This window comes from Trichechus manatus, unplaced genomic scaffold (genome assembly GCF_000243295.1).
Source record: "Trichechus manatus latirostris isolate Lorelei unplaced genomic scaffold, TriManLat1.0 scaffold00102, whole genome shotgun sequence".
In the NCBI taxonomy this organism is placed as follows: Eukaryota; Metazoa; Chordata; class Mammalia; order Sirenia; family Trichechidae; genus Trichechus; species Trichechus manatus.
In genome coordinates this window covers 8,606,002-8,619,193 of record NW_004444038.1, presented here as the reverse complement: position 1 = coordinate 8,619,193, position 13,192 = coordinate 8,606,002, and positions in this window count along the sequence as shown.

The following is a 13,192-nucleotide window of genomic DNA, read 5'->3' as shown; positions in this document are numbered from 1 at the left end:
CGCTATCATCACCTGGCTTTCTTGCTATCAAATATTTGATTCTTTCTCTTCCATTTACTGATGAAGGTCAAAGACTACAGTCTTCAGTATGCATTATATCTCAACATAAAGAAAACAAAAATCCTCACCACTGGACCAATAAGCAACATCATAATAAATGGAAAAAGGATTGAAGGTGTCAAGGATTTCATTTTACTTGGATCCACAGTCAATGCCCATGGAAGCAGCAGTCAAGAAATCAAAAGACTCATTGCATTGGACAAATCTGCTGCGAAAGACCTCTTTAAAATGTTAAAAAGCAAATATGTCACTTTGAGAACTAAGGTTTGCCTGAACCAAGCCATAGTTTTTTCAATCACCTCATATGCATGCAAAAGCTGGACAATGAATAAGGAAGATCGAAGAAGAAATTGATGTCTTTGAGTTATAGTGTTGGTGAAGAATACTGAATATATCATGGGCTGCCAGAAGAATGAACACATCTGCTTGGAAGAAGTACAGCCAGAATGTTCCTTAGAAGTGAGGATGGAGAGACTTCGTCTCATGTGCTTTGGACATGTTATCAAGAGGGACCAGTCCCTGGAGAAGGACATCATGCTTGGTAGAGTAGAGGGTCAGTGAAAAAGGGGAAGACCCTCAATGAGATGGATTGACACAGAGCCTGAAACAATGAGCTAAGCATAGCAATGATTGTGAGGATGGCACAGGACCCGGCAGTGTTTTGTTCTGTTGTACGTAGGGTCGCTATGAGTCAGAACCAACTCAACGGCACCTAACAACAATTACAAAATGAGTCGGGCAACAGTAGTTCCACAGATGCTATTCACAATAGATAACAAAATCTCAACAGAGAGACAGAATTGCATTTCAAAACAATCACAGCAATGCATGAAAAAGAAACTTTTTTCAGTCTTATAATATGATAAAAAGTAATTTAGTGGACTATGCATCAGTCAAAAGGCAAAAAGGAAAAATGTACAACAAACTAAAGTGAAAGACTGAGTCTTACAGATTATACAGGTAATCGTTTTAAATTCCAGAATACAGTTATTTGTATTCCAGAAGAAATTTATTTACTCACACACCCTTTCAATAACTCACTCATTCACTCATCCATACATTAGGTATCCTGAGGAACATATAAGAGATTATATTTGCCCTCAGTAAGCATACATTTATCCAGTAATTATTGCATATTTGCTAAGTGCAAGGCATGGTAAAATCTCATCATTTTCATTACAGAAATAACCAAAAACCAAACCCGTTGCCGTCGAGTCAATTCCGACTCATAGTGACCCTGTAGGACAGAGTAGAACTGCCCCATAGGGTTCCCGAAGAGCACCTGGTGGATTCAAACTGCTGACCTTTTGGTCAGCAGCTGTAGCTCTTAACCACTACACCGCCAGGGTTTCCTATTACAGGAATAGAAGGCAAAAATGTATTCAGAAAAAAATTAGAACATAAATACATAAAAAATAGTATTGTCAGTTCTTTATTTAAAGCACAGAAGAAAAAAAAAAAAAAAAGACTGAGATCTCCTCTCCCTATACTAGTACAAGTGACCTTCTGAAGTTTTTCCTTCAACAGGATGTCAGGCAACCTGATCTGAACACAAGCCAACAATAAGGGCTTTCAATGGGAAACCCTAGAGGGCTTGACTTGTTGTCCTAAGACATTATTTACTGATTTAAAATGTTGATGCATTAGGTAATTCTAGTGGCCAGTTAACGGTTCTTATTAAAGTACTTTCCTGTTGTTGATGTTAGTTGCCGTCTTTCTGGCTCATAGCAACCCTGTGTACAACAGAAGGAAACACTGCCCAGTCCTGTGCCATCCTCACAATGGTTGTTATGCTTGAGCCCATTGCTGCAGCCACTGTGTCAATCCATCTCATTGAGGGTCTTCCTCTTTTTCAATGACCCTCTACTTTACCAAGTATGATGTCCTTCTCCAGGGACTGGTCCCTCCTGATAACATGTCCAAAGTATGTGAGACAAAGTCTCACCATCTCTGCTTCCAAGGAGCATTCTGGCTGTACTTCTTCCAAGACAGATTTGTTCATTCTTCTGGAAGTCCATGGTATATTTTATTAAAATATATTAAATATGTATATACGTTAAAGTGCTTAGCTGCTCCTAAAGCAGAGCTATGCATTGGTAAATGATTATCTAATAAATAGGAAATAAAACAACCAGTATTTGTTCCATTAGTTTTGAGATGCAATTTGACATGACCAGAACGCACACTCTTTTGTGTGACTCTGTAACGGTCTTCAACATTTCCTCCTTGGACACGCTATGTCTGCAACTGAATCCAACCTGCTCCCTATTCATTTATTTAATATTCATAAATATTTATTGAGCTCCTACTATGTGGCAGGCCCTGTTCTAGGAATCTAGGTTCCATTAGTGTGTAAAACAGGCCAAGAATCCATCTCTTGTGAACCTTGCATTCTAGTTGTGAGGTGGGGGGAAGAATGGGGAACAAAAAAACAGAATGAGCAAGAATATTATACAATGCATTATAAGTCAAGGAATTTAAGAGGGATGGGATGCAGGGGAGATGGGCTAATATTTTTTATAGGGTGGTCAGAGGAGGTAGGCTTTATTTTTGTGTAAAACGTTTGAGTTGCTGGCTTGAACTTCATGAACATCCAGCTGTACCTAATATGTGTTAGATCTGTTGATGACACTCACCCCATATTCACATTAGTGAACAAACTGGCCCAGAAATATACATTCAGTCACAGAGCTAGAAAGCTGACTTAGCTTCTTCCCCACCCTTGTTCTCTCAGGCCACCATCTTCAGGATGGGTAACCCCAGATTACATTACTTCATGAGGAAAGCTAAATTAAAGACAAAAGGAGTTACGCATGCTTCATATGACAATCAATATCCACCCGTCGTGAACTTTCATTGAATTGAGGAGATCTTAGATGTTCCAACCTACGTCACTCTCTCTGCTCCATCTCTATGTTAGTCGAGTGTCCTTGCTTTTTACTTCCATGAGCTCTTTCTGATAAAATGTCATGGTCAGACAAAAAAAGCATTTATGATCTCAGCTTTAGCTCAGCAAGCCTAACCTTCCTTCTCAAGAAGGTTCTAGGTCCTTCTCAGTCTTTCATATGCAACAGATAGCATGATGACCCTCCTTCCAAACTATGCTGTTCATCTACTTCCTCTAGAAAACCTTTCCAGGGGAGCCCACCTAATTATATTGTCTCTAGAGGCACTAGCTCAGTCTCCTAACCACGGAGACTATTTTCCTTGCTCAGGCTATCTCAACAGGATTGTTGTTGGCTGGGGCTATGTTTCGTCATTTGGTTTCCCACCATGACTGATGTCCACTGGCTTGTATGTAAATTATCTGGCTTGTGGTGGTTTACGTTTCGTCCCATCTCACCACACACCCTCATATTGCCCTCCATCCCTATCCATTTGGTCAGGGTATACAGGGATGCTTTCTAACCTAAAGAGTGGCATTCGTACATCTATTGTCTGGTTCATCCATGCCGGTAGCTCTCTGAGAGCAGGGGCCATGCTGATAATCCCTACGATGCCCCCTAACAGGTGATGATGAGTTCTCAAGAGAGTAGGAAGTTGACAAACATGCAGAGATGAAAGACACAGGAGTGCAAAATGGGCTCATGCACATGGCATACAACAAATGCAGAAATCATTCTTACCACTTGGAAGATAATTATTTGTTAAATTTAATAGTGATCCTAGCCGTTAAGACTCTCAAGCACAGTCCCTGGTGAATTCTTGGGCCCCCCGTATTTAACCTTCCTGGATCTTATAACGGCATATAACCTATTATCTACACAGCTCTTTATTGTTTCTGCCAAGGAGAAGAATACATTAAGTTGCCTTTGAAATCTTTATCCTGCTACTATCTGCATGTATTAGCATATTTTATGATTTAAATCTAATTATAAGGGTTTTCCAAGCAATGTAGCTGAAAGTGATCATAGGCGAGCCCTTTAACAGAGCCAGAATAAAAAGCAGAAAAATAGCCAAGGCATTATGAAAAGCTATCACATGCGACATATCTAAACTGACCAAAGATCAGACATTTAAGGAAGAAATAAAGGCATTCTAGCTCTGTCATTATTTACTGGAACCTCCCTGGAGCTGCCTTGTGCTTTCATTGACAATATCCCCGGATTTCCTCAAACAATTCCAGTTACTCTGTCCCGTGTGGTTGACTCTACTCCAAGCAGTAGGGGATCACCATTAAATATGACCATTTTCCCCAAAGGACTGTAACAATACATTCTAAATACTGGGTTGTTTTTTTTTTTTTTTTTCCATAAGAGATGTCTTAAAAGGAAACATTATTAAGAAATATTCATGAAAGACCTATGAAAATTCCTTCTACGTGGCCAGTTGATTCATTGCCCATCTGGTTTTGGGCCACTGTGATTAATGGTCAATTAACTTCACCTAGTTGACTAGACGGATGAAGTTTTAACTAGAAGTCTATTAAGATGGTTGCTATAATCGGACTCAATAAAACCCCTTTTTAAAAAATTTTGACCAAACGGTCAGACCTTCCATGTTATTAACCCGAAATGACCTCACAGAGAGGAAGAGCAATCAATCGCCACATGACAACATGAAAACCAAAAGAGTTCTAATCCCCAAAATCTGGATGGAATTTGATCTCCAGATGTTCTGTCCTTTCAGTTAATAAACCCTTCTATTAAAATACGAAAGATTACTGGAGTATCCACTCTTTACATTAGGCAAACCAGTCCATCTTATCTTCCTCCAACAGCTAGTAAAAAATTAGACTGAACTCCTCCCAAGTGGATCTTGGCAGGAGCAGAATGGAGAGGTGGGGGCAGCATGAGCATATTAAATACTGACTGAACATTCAGAATAGCACTGAACTAAGCAACAAAGCCCTGTCTACCAAGTCCTCCATTTCCCAGTCACATAAGGCTGCATGTTCTTATTCTATACCACCCGCGGCTCCCCATCTCTGTGCCATGTTCAGATTGCTTCTTCCTTCCACTCAGAACATCCTTTGCATTTCCACTTGTCAATGCATGTCGTATCTTGCTTCTAAGGCCCAGCTCAGCTAATGCCACTGTCTCCATAAAGCGTTTGTGGGATGTCTACTGACACACTTAGCACATTTTATCTTGTCTTAGCAATAGCTGCTCAGGAGTCTATATTCAGCACTAGACTGTTTCTCCTCGGGTATAGGCACCTTGTGTTATTCATCTTTGTGTCCCCAGAGCCTAGCGCCATGTCTGGCTCTTAGCAGACTCAAATGTATGTGGAATGAACAAGAATCCCAGACACCCAAGTTCTAAGCAGGCCCTCAATAACACGTGGGCAGTAGTTGCAATAGCCTCGATTTGCACTCACCTTTTGGAAAGCTAAGCTAAAGAGTGCACAAACTTTCCTACCCCTTCAGCTCTGAAAGCTGTTGCCTTCTTAGGGGTGCCCAGGGGAAAGGAGGAAGCCAATTTTCTGTTCACTTTGCTCTTAGTTTATTCCCTAAAGAACATGACTCCAGATGATCTGAAGTCAAGAAGGGCACACTCCCCCCACCCCCGGGGTTCTGTTTTTAGCCTTGTGCCTGCCAGGAAACTTAGATACCATGGTGATGGGAGTCATAGAAATAGAGACAGAAGATCAATTGCCAAAAAGGCCCCGTGTTCTGTGCTCCCCGCATCACAGGGAATCTCTCAAGCTGGAAGCTTTAAAGTATTTTACCACTTATTTACCATTTACTCTCTCAGACAATTCTGCAAACAGAAAAGAAAGAGCCGTGCCCACAAGTGTTTTAAGCCAACCCGAACTTCAGAAGGATTTCAGTGCAGCTCTACTGCCACCCAAGGAGACAGAGTAAAGGGGCAGGATGGTGACTGCTGCCATGAATTTAGCGCCCTTAACCCCCTAAAAATCCTCGTGAAATCTTCCCACGAGACGACATCAGCTGCAGGGCAACCAGGAACCTCCGAGCAGAGTTATTGAGGCTCCCAGGAATGCCAGTGGTTTACCCAAGAGAAGGAATGAATGTCTGCTGCATTTGAAGACAGACCATAGGTGGCATCTCCCCAAACACTCGTGTTTCATGACAAAGGCCCTGGGTAATGACCACCCTAATGGATTGACACACAAGAGATACAACAAACTGCCAAAGAAAATATAAAATCTCCTATTCAGAGCCGCCTTCCCCAAGTCCCAAGGCTGGGATCCGGCAGGGAGCAATGCCCACACACAGTGGGGTGACTCAAACCCCCCCAAGGAGTCAAGGGCAAAGAACTGAACCTAGCTCTTCCCACACAAGCTGCTCTAATTCCACGCTTGAGCCTAACTCTGCTTCGAAAACTGGATTTCCGAGATTCACAAGCTAAGGAAGGGAAATTTCACAAAAATATCTGTAATAATTATTATCAGTATTGGTGATGTTGCTTTCAGAGTAGATTGCGTTCCAGGAACGTTCTTGAACTCTCACAATAAACTCACAAGGGCGATAGTATTAGCTTCCGTCCACGGATGAAGGCATGAGGAGGAGGGAGACTGAAGGACTTGTCCAAGAATGAACTTCTAAGAAGTGGTAGAGGCGAGATTTAAATCCATGTCTGGCCACCTCTCATGGCTGGGGTCTTTTACCATAAGGCAAATCACAAATTTCAGCCCCTCTTGTCTGGGAAGCAGTTTGTTTGAGCCCCGTGGTACCAAGGTACTACGAGCTAAGCAAGTGTTCCTGGTGTTGGTTGGAAACAGGAAAGCAGTGCCACATCCTGCCAGGGGAATGGTCTCACCTGTCAGGAATGTGGACTCCGTGGATGCACTGCTGGGGAGCTAAACACACCAGCAGTAGCCAATCACCATAGCCCTAGTCTAGAAGGGGTCTTCTCTGTGAGTTTGAGGTAGTTTCTGCCATCCCCTTAATTGTGCTTAAATTCCAAGGGTGCTCATTTTGAAGGGAATGAAGGAGTAAAGGAAGCAAAAAAATGTTTTCTCTTATGTGAGTCTTCATTTAAAACTTTCTTTTCTAGAGAAAAATAATTCCGCTGGGTACAGCTGAAATACTCCTTATACAGTAAATGCAGTAATTTGGGGACAATGGCCTGGGGTTTTATAAGGTTACAGGCACCCAGTGGGTTGAGCTATCATGTTATTTGTGGGAAATATTTTGTTGTACATCCAAACTTGATTATCACATTTATTAACACAATCAAATACTGTACTTGGACACAACCCACTTGTACTTTCTTTTTAAAAACCCATGAATAGCAATACAAATGTGGTCAATTATCACCCACTGAGCAACTCCAGCTTTATAGATTGGTAATGCAACTGCTTTCAGTCATCGAGCAATTTAACAGATAACAATGATAGATTAAACAGTGCAGCTATAGGCTGCATATTATAATGGCATTTAACTTAATCTTTACATCAATATCACTCCTCTGGATTTCCTTCCAATATTTAGAACTATCAGATTAGCCAAGGCAAGTAATGGAGAAACATAAGTACCACTTTCAGAAGTCCCAGCGATGATATATTGCACATTTGTCTGCTTCCGTTGGTTTAGGCCTCATTTTACCCACAGGATGTCATACAGTATTCCTGACTTTATTTTAGACTTGGAATTCTTATGCTCATATTGACTCTACAATGGGTAATGTACTGGGAATCCAAAGACGTGAGTTTGAATTTAGCTTCATTGGGAAAATTATCTTTCTGAACCTCAGTTTCCTGATCTATATAGTGGTGCCTGCTCTATCTACCTCACAGGTGTGCATTTGGGAACTTTGTAGGTAAACTGATAAATTGATTAGGGGAATAGTTATCAATGGAGCAATGATATGGTGCTAAAGATGTAGATAAATGGTTGTGTTCCCAAAGAGGCAGCTCTGGTCCCAGCTAAGCGGTTTTTAATCCGTTACATTATATAACAGACTAATATAGAGTGATATTAACTCTGAAAATGACAAATGCAAGTTGCATTTCCTTAAGGTCTTTAAGTTGGAGGTCTATGACTACATCTCTCAGCTGAAGATATTTTCCCAAAGGATTAATTACTCCATAATCCTAATGTCTGCTTTTGTCTGCAGATGAGGTGACCTGTGGAATTGAAGGTAAAATTACCCAATTTGGTGTACTCAAGAAATGTTCTGGGCAGTGGAAAGGGTCCCGATAGAATCCCATTTTAATAACTCTGTAACACTTGTTTATTCCATTGTTTTTAAAATTGATGAAGCTTTTCTAGAACACGATGTTTATTTACAAGGCACCTAGCAAAAGGGGTACATGGAAAATGTTTGGGCTATCATAGGAGGATTCAAAAAGATAGAGAAGAGTTAGGAGGTAATGCCTGAAAGAAAACAAGAAAGAAATGGGGTAACGTAATCTGAGGAAGAGATGGCCGGGAGGTGACTTGTGGTCTTCAAATTTTGGAAATACTCTTAATAGGAAGGTACCTACGAGGCATTTCCCATGTCCATGGAGGTTAGAGTAAGATGAGCTGGATATAAACTGTGGATGTGCTTGCCTCTCCCACTGGACTATGAGTCATGAGGAAAATCATTGGTTTTATTCACTTCTGATCCGCAGTGCCCAATCCAGGGCTTTGACATGGCGGGCACTCTGTAAATGTTCTCTTAAAGAGAATGACTGTTTGAGGTTAACTATAAAGAATATTCTTTTGTCAGTGAGATGCTTAAAATTGAAATGGGATATGAAGAGATCTTTTTCATAAGAAGGATACATTCCCCTTCACCTGGGGTAATTTAAGTGATACCGTATCTTCAGACAGAGGAAAAGATGATGACCTCCTAAGGTCCCTTCCAACTCAAGATTCTATCATATTTTTGTATGTTTTCCATACCAAAAGCAATAATCTATGTCTGAGGCAACTCTTAGGATATCTTATAACAAAATCTGAGCAAAATAACCTGAGAATCTTCTTTATCCTATGTCTTCTTTTGTTTCTTTTTCTTTTTTTTGTAAGAGCTGAATTACAATTGCCCAAGAGAAAACCCTGTGTTGGCAAGATATGGGTGTCTCCTTCGGAAACAATGCTCCCGATAGCCAGTGCCAGCTCCTCTGAAAATAATAATTTAAGAGTAGGATGTGGTTGATTCTTTCCTACAGCGTCCACTGAGTGGCCCCCAAGTGAGAGTTATAGGATATGAGACAAATGGGACGTCTGCCCCCAGCCTGAGGGCATCATTAGCCAACCAGCAGAAATCTCAAATCCCAATTCTCAGACCAGCAGAGCCTCCATGTACCATGCTCAGAGAAGGTGAGGGCCTGGGGAGAGCAGGTGGTAGCCATTCTCTTGCTGTTCTGAGTGGCTGCTGGGCCAATTATTAACTATTTGGCCTCAGCAAGGTGATGGCACCCTGTATCACAGCAGACCACCAGCAGGCTCCCCATAAAGGTAGTTATGCCGAACCACATTACCTCTCTGAACCTGATCACCAATCTGTGCGATTCAGGAACTGGGGATGGCCTAATTCACAGGGTGTTATGTAGCAAGACCCCAAAGAGGTTATTTTTGTGAATGCATTTGGCAAACTAAACGTAAGGTGCTGTCTTTACATATTTACATAAAGTATTGAGTAATGTGACAAGCGGAAGAAAAAGCCCAGGCCAGAACTCCTAGTAGGTGATCCTCTCCCAAACCTTAACCTCAAGGGATCATGTCCTCCTAAGTTCAGCACTTCAATAGTCAGAGTTTCTAAACTGATGCAGGAAAAGTTCATACAGTGTTGATTTCAGGAAGTTTAGTCTGTCTGTTTTGTCACTGTCAGATTCTTTCTCGCATTTACTGTAAAGTGGTCCTTGGAAAATGCTATAGAATCAAAATGGTGCATATGTAGTACTTGGCCCCTGTAGTGTAAAAGGTAACTGTGATAATAATAACAATAACAAAACAGCAGCAGATGATATCCCTTCCACTGATATCATTCTATCAAAGCCAGATAAGCTCACCACACATTTGCATGTAGGATATAGATAGAACATGGTACAAATGCAAAGAAAATAACAAATCAGCATTGGTGCACAAAAAGGCACAAGGCCTATGCTTTTTGTGGTAATAAGAATCCTGTGTATTTATATGGAAAGCTATCCAATTAAACCACTAAGTAACCATTATCCTGGCATCAAAGTCGAATGAAAATATTACAGCAATGAAGTTAAACATAGGCATACGGTACACTCCAGCAACTGCACACCTAGACATCTACCCAAATGAGATGAAAACGTTACGTCCATATAAAACCTGCACAGGAATGTTTACAACAGCTTTATTCATAATTGCCAAACACTGGAAGTAAGCAAAATATCTTTCAATAGGTGACTGGATAAACAAACTGTGGCACATCCATGCAACGGAGTATTATTATCTGCAATAAAAAGAAATGAGCTATAAAGCCACAGAAATATATAGAAGAACCTTAAATGCATATTACTGAGTTAAAGAAGCCAGAATGAAAAAGCTACATACTGTATGATTTCAGCTATAGGACACTCTGGAAAAGGCAAAACCACAGAGACAGTGAAAGATCAGCGGTTGCCAGGGGCTCAGAGGAGGGAGGAAGGAGCGGTAGGTGGAGCACAGGGCATTTTTAGGGCGGGGAAACTATCCTGTAGGATACTGTAATGGTGGGCACACGACATTATGCATTTGTTAAAACCCATAGGACTGTACAACACAAATTGTGAACCAACACCTAACTATGGACTTTAGTTCATAACGCACCAATATTGGTTCATTAAATGTACCCTACGTACCACAGGGATTCAGGGCGTTAACAATAGGAGAAGCCGTATGAAGCAGGAAGAGGGAGTACATGGAAACTCTCCGTACTTTCTGTACCCTTTTTCTGTAAACCTAAAACTGCTCTAAAAAATAAAGTCTACTAAATATGTGCGTGTATGCGTGTGTGTGTGCTTGTGTGTGTGTATAACAACAAAAGAACACGAGACGAAACTCCATTGTGGACTTTGACATTTTGATCGTAAATAAAATAGCATTGAATAGAATTACAGTAAGGTAAAAGATTAATTTATCTACCGTGGCCAAAGAGGGTTAGTCCTAGTGTAAAAATGATTCAGCATAAAGATGCTCATCAGGGGAACACACCACACCAGTAGACTGGAAGACGAGAACTGTACCGTATTTTTACACAAATAATGCACACCTTCTACGTTTGTTGGAAACCCTGCTGGCGTGGTGGTTAAGAGCTACGGCTAACCAAAAGGTCAGCAGTTCAAATTCACCAGGTGCTCCTTGGAAACCCTATGGGGCAGTTCTACTCTATGAGTCCAAATCGACTCGACGGCAATGGGTTTGGTTTTTGGGTTCTAAGTTGGTTTGCCAACCGTGCCACCTCTCCCGCGAGGTATTTTTGTAATTGTGCTATGCTAATTTTTTTACAGCAACATGTAAAAAAAAACTGGCATAGCAGCACTTTTGAAGATACTTTGTGGGCAGAGGGCACAGTTGGCAAACAAACGTAGCAGGTGTGCATTATTTGTGTAAAAATATGGCAGTCATCTCAAGAAATAACATCCTCTGCCCCTGTAAAAACTATTAAAATTTAATACTCATTCCTAATAAAGATAGTCTTCCTCCCAAAAGGTATGAGATAACACAACTGCTGTGGCCTTGTATGAACCTCCCAAGCACTGCTAATTCATTTGTTCACTCCCCACCCCGACTCCGGTATCATCACCTCATTTAGACTTTTGTCGCATCCTATTGGTATTAGTGTACCCCATTAGATCACACATTCTTAGAAGAAGGCAAAGTATTGGCAGCTTGTTTGAACACCTTCTCTTACCATAGTGCCTGACATATTTATACGCATTCAGTGAACGTTGGTTGAACGAACACATGAGTAGTTGAATTGGGTGAGTATGTATGGTGTTCTTTTCATTGTGTTATATTGGAAGGTCACAATATTTTCAGACGATGACTCATGTCCACAGTTGTAAAATAAAGTAATTTACAGGTTGCTTTGAGGGGAGGAGGAACTAGAGAAAATATTAAGGGTCAGTGAATGGAGGCCAGTTTTGTGAGTCTGTTGTATCAAGTAGGAGATCAGAATAATATAATCTTTCTTCTTATGTTAGTGAATATCCCAATATATTGTGGTTGGAGGGAGAAGAGAGTTAATGAAAATGGTTTTCTCAGGTGCTAAGAATCATAAAAGGAGCCCTGGTAGTGCAATGGTTAAAGCGCTCAGCTGCTAACCAAAAGGTCAGCAGTTCAAACCCACCATCCGCTTCGTGGGAGAAAGATGTGGCAGTCTGCTTCCATAAAGATTACAGCCTTGGAAACCCTATGTGGCAGTTCTGCTCTGTCCTATAGGTTCCCTGTGAGTCAGAATCAACTGGACGGCAATGGGAAGAATCATAAAGACAGACACTTCAAAAACAGAACATGGTGTCCTGTTACACGTCACTGTTAGGATGTGAAACGTTATTAAACCGACTGCGGGATCCAGAAGGCAATATCGGGGTTGCATAGCTATGTTAGTGTCTTAGGCTGGGTTCTCTAGAGAAGCAAAACCAGTAAAGCATATAAATATGTATATAGAGAGATTTATATCAAGGAAATGGCTCACGTGATTGTAAAGGCTAGAACATCCCAAGTCTGTGGATCAGGATAGAGGCTTCTCTCGATTCACGTAGCTTCAGGGACTGGCGAACCCAAGATCGGCAGATCGGACAGCAGGGCTCTTGCTCACAGGCTGTGAAGATCCACAAATCCCAAGACGAGCAATAAGCTGACAGCTCAAGCCCCAAGAACCAGAAGTCAGACAAACAGGAGGCAGCCACAGGATCCAGAGCAAGCAAAACCCAGAACATCTGCTTATACTGGGATGCAGGCCACACCCCCAAGGAAACTTTCTTTCATCTGACTGGCTACTCAGAGTAGATTCCATCATGGGAGTGATCACATGTAAACACTGAGAATCATGGCCCAGCCAAGCTGACACACAATCAGAAATCAACGTCTGATCCAAGAACACATAGGACAGTAAGACTCCCACTGGCAAGATGTGGGGAAGCTCTCTGGTGTTCCTGGCTCACTGTCTCAGCATTCTGTGGGGTCTTCAAGGCAGTACATGGCCTCTGACCAATGGCAGACCATTCTAGCAAGGTATCTGCAGCAAGATACTGATCCTAGCCCCTGCGAGCAAATCTG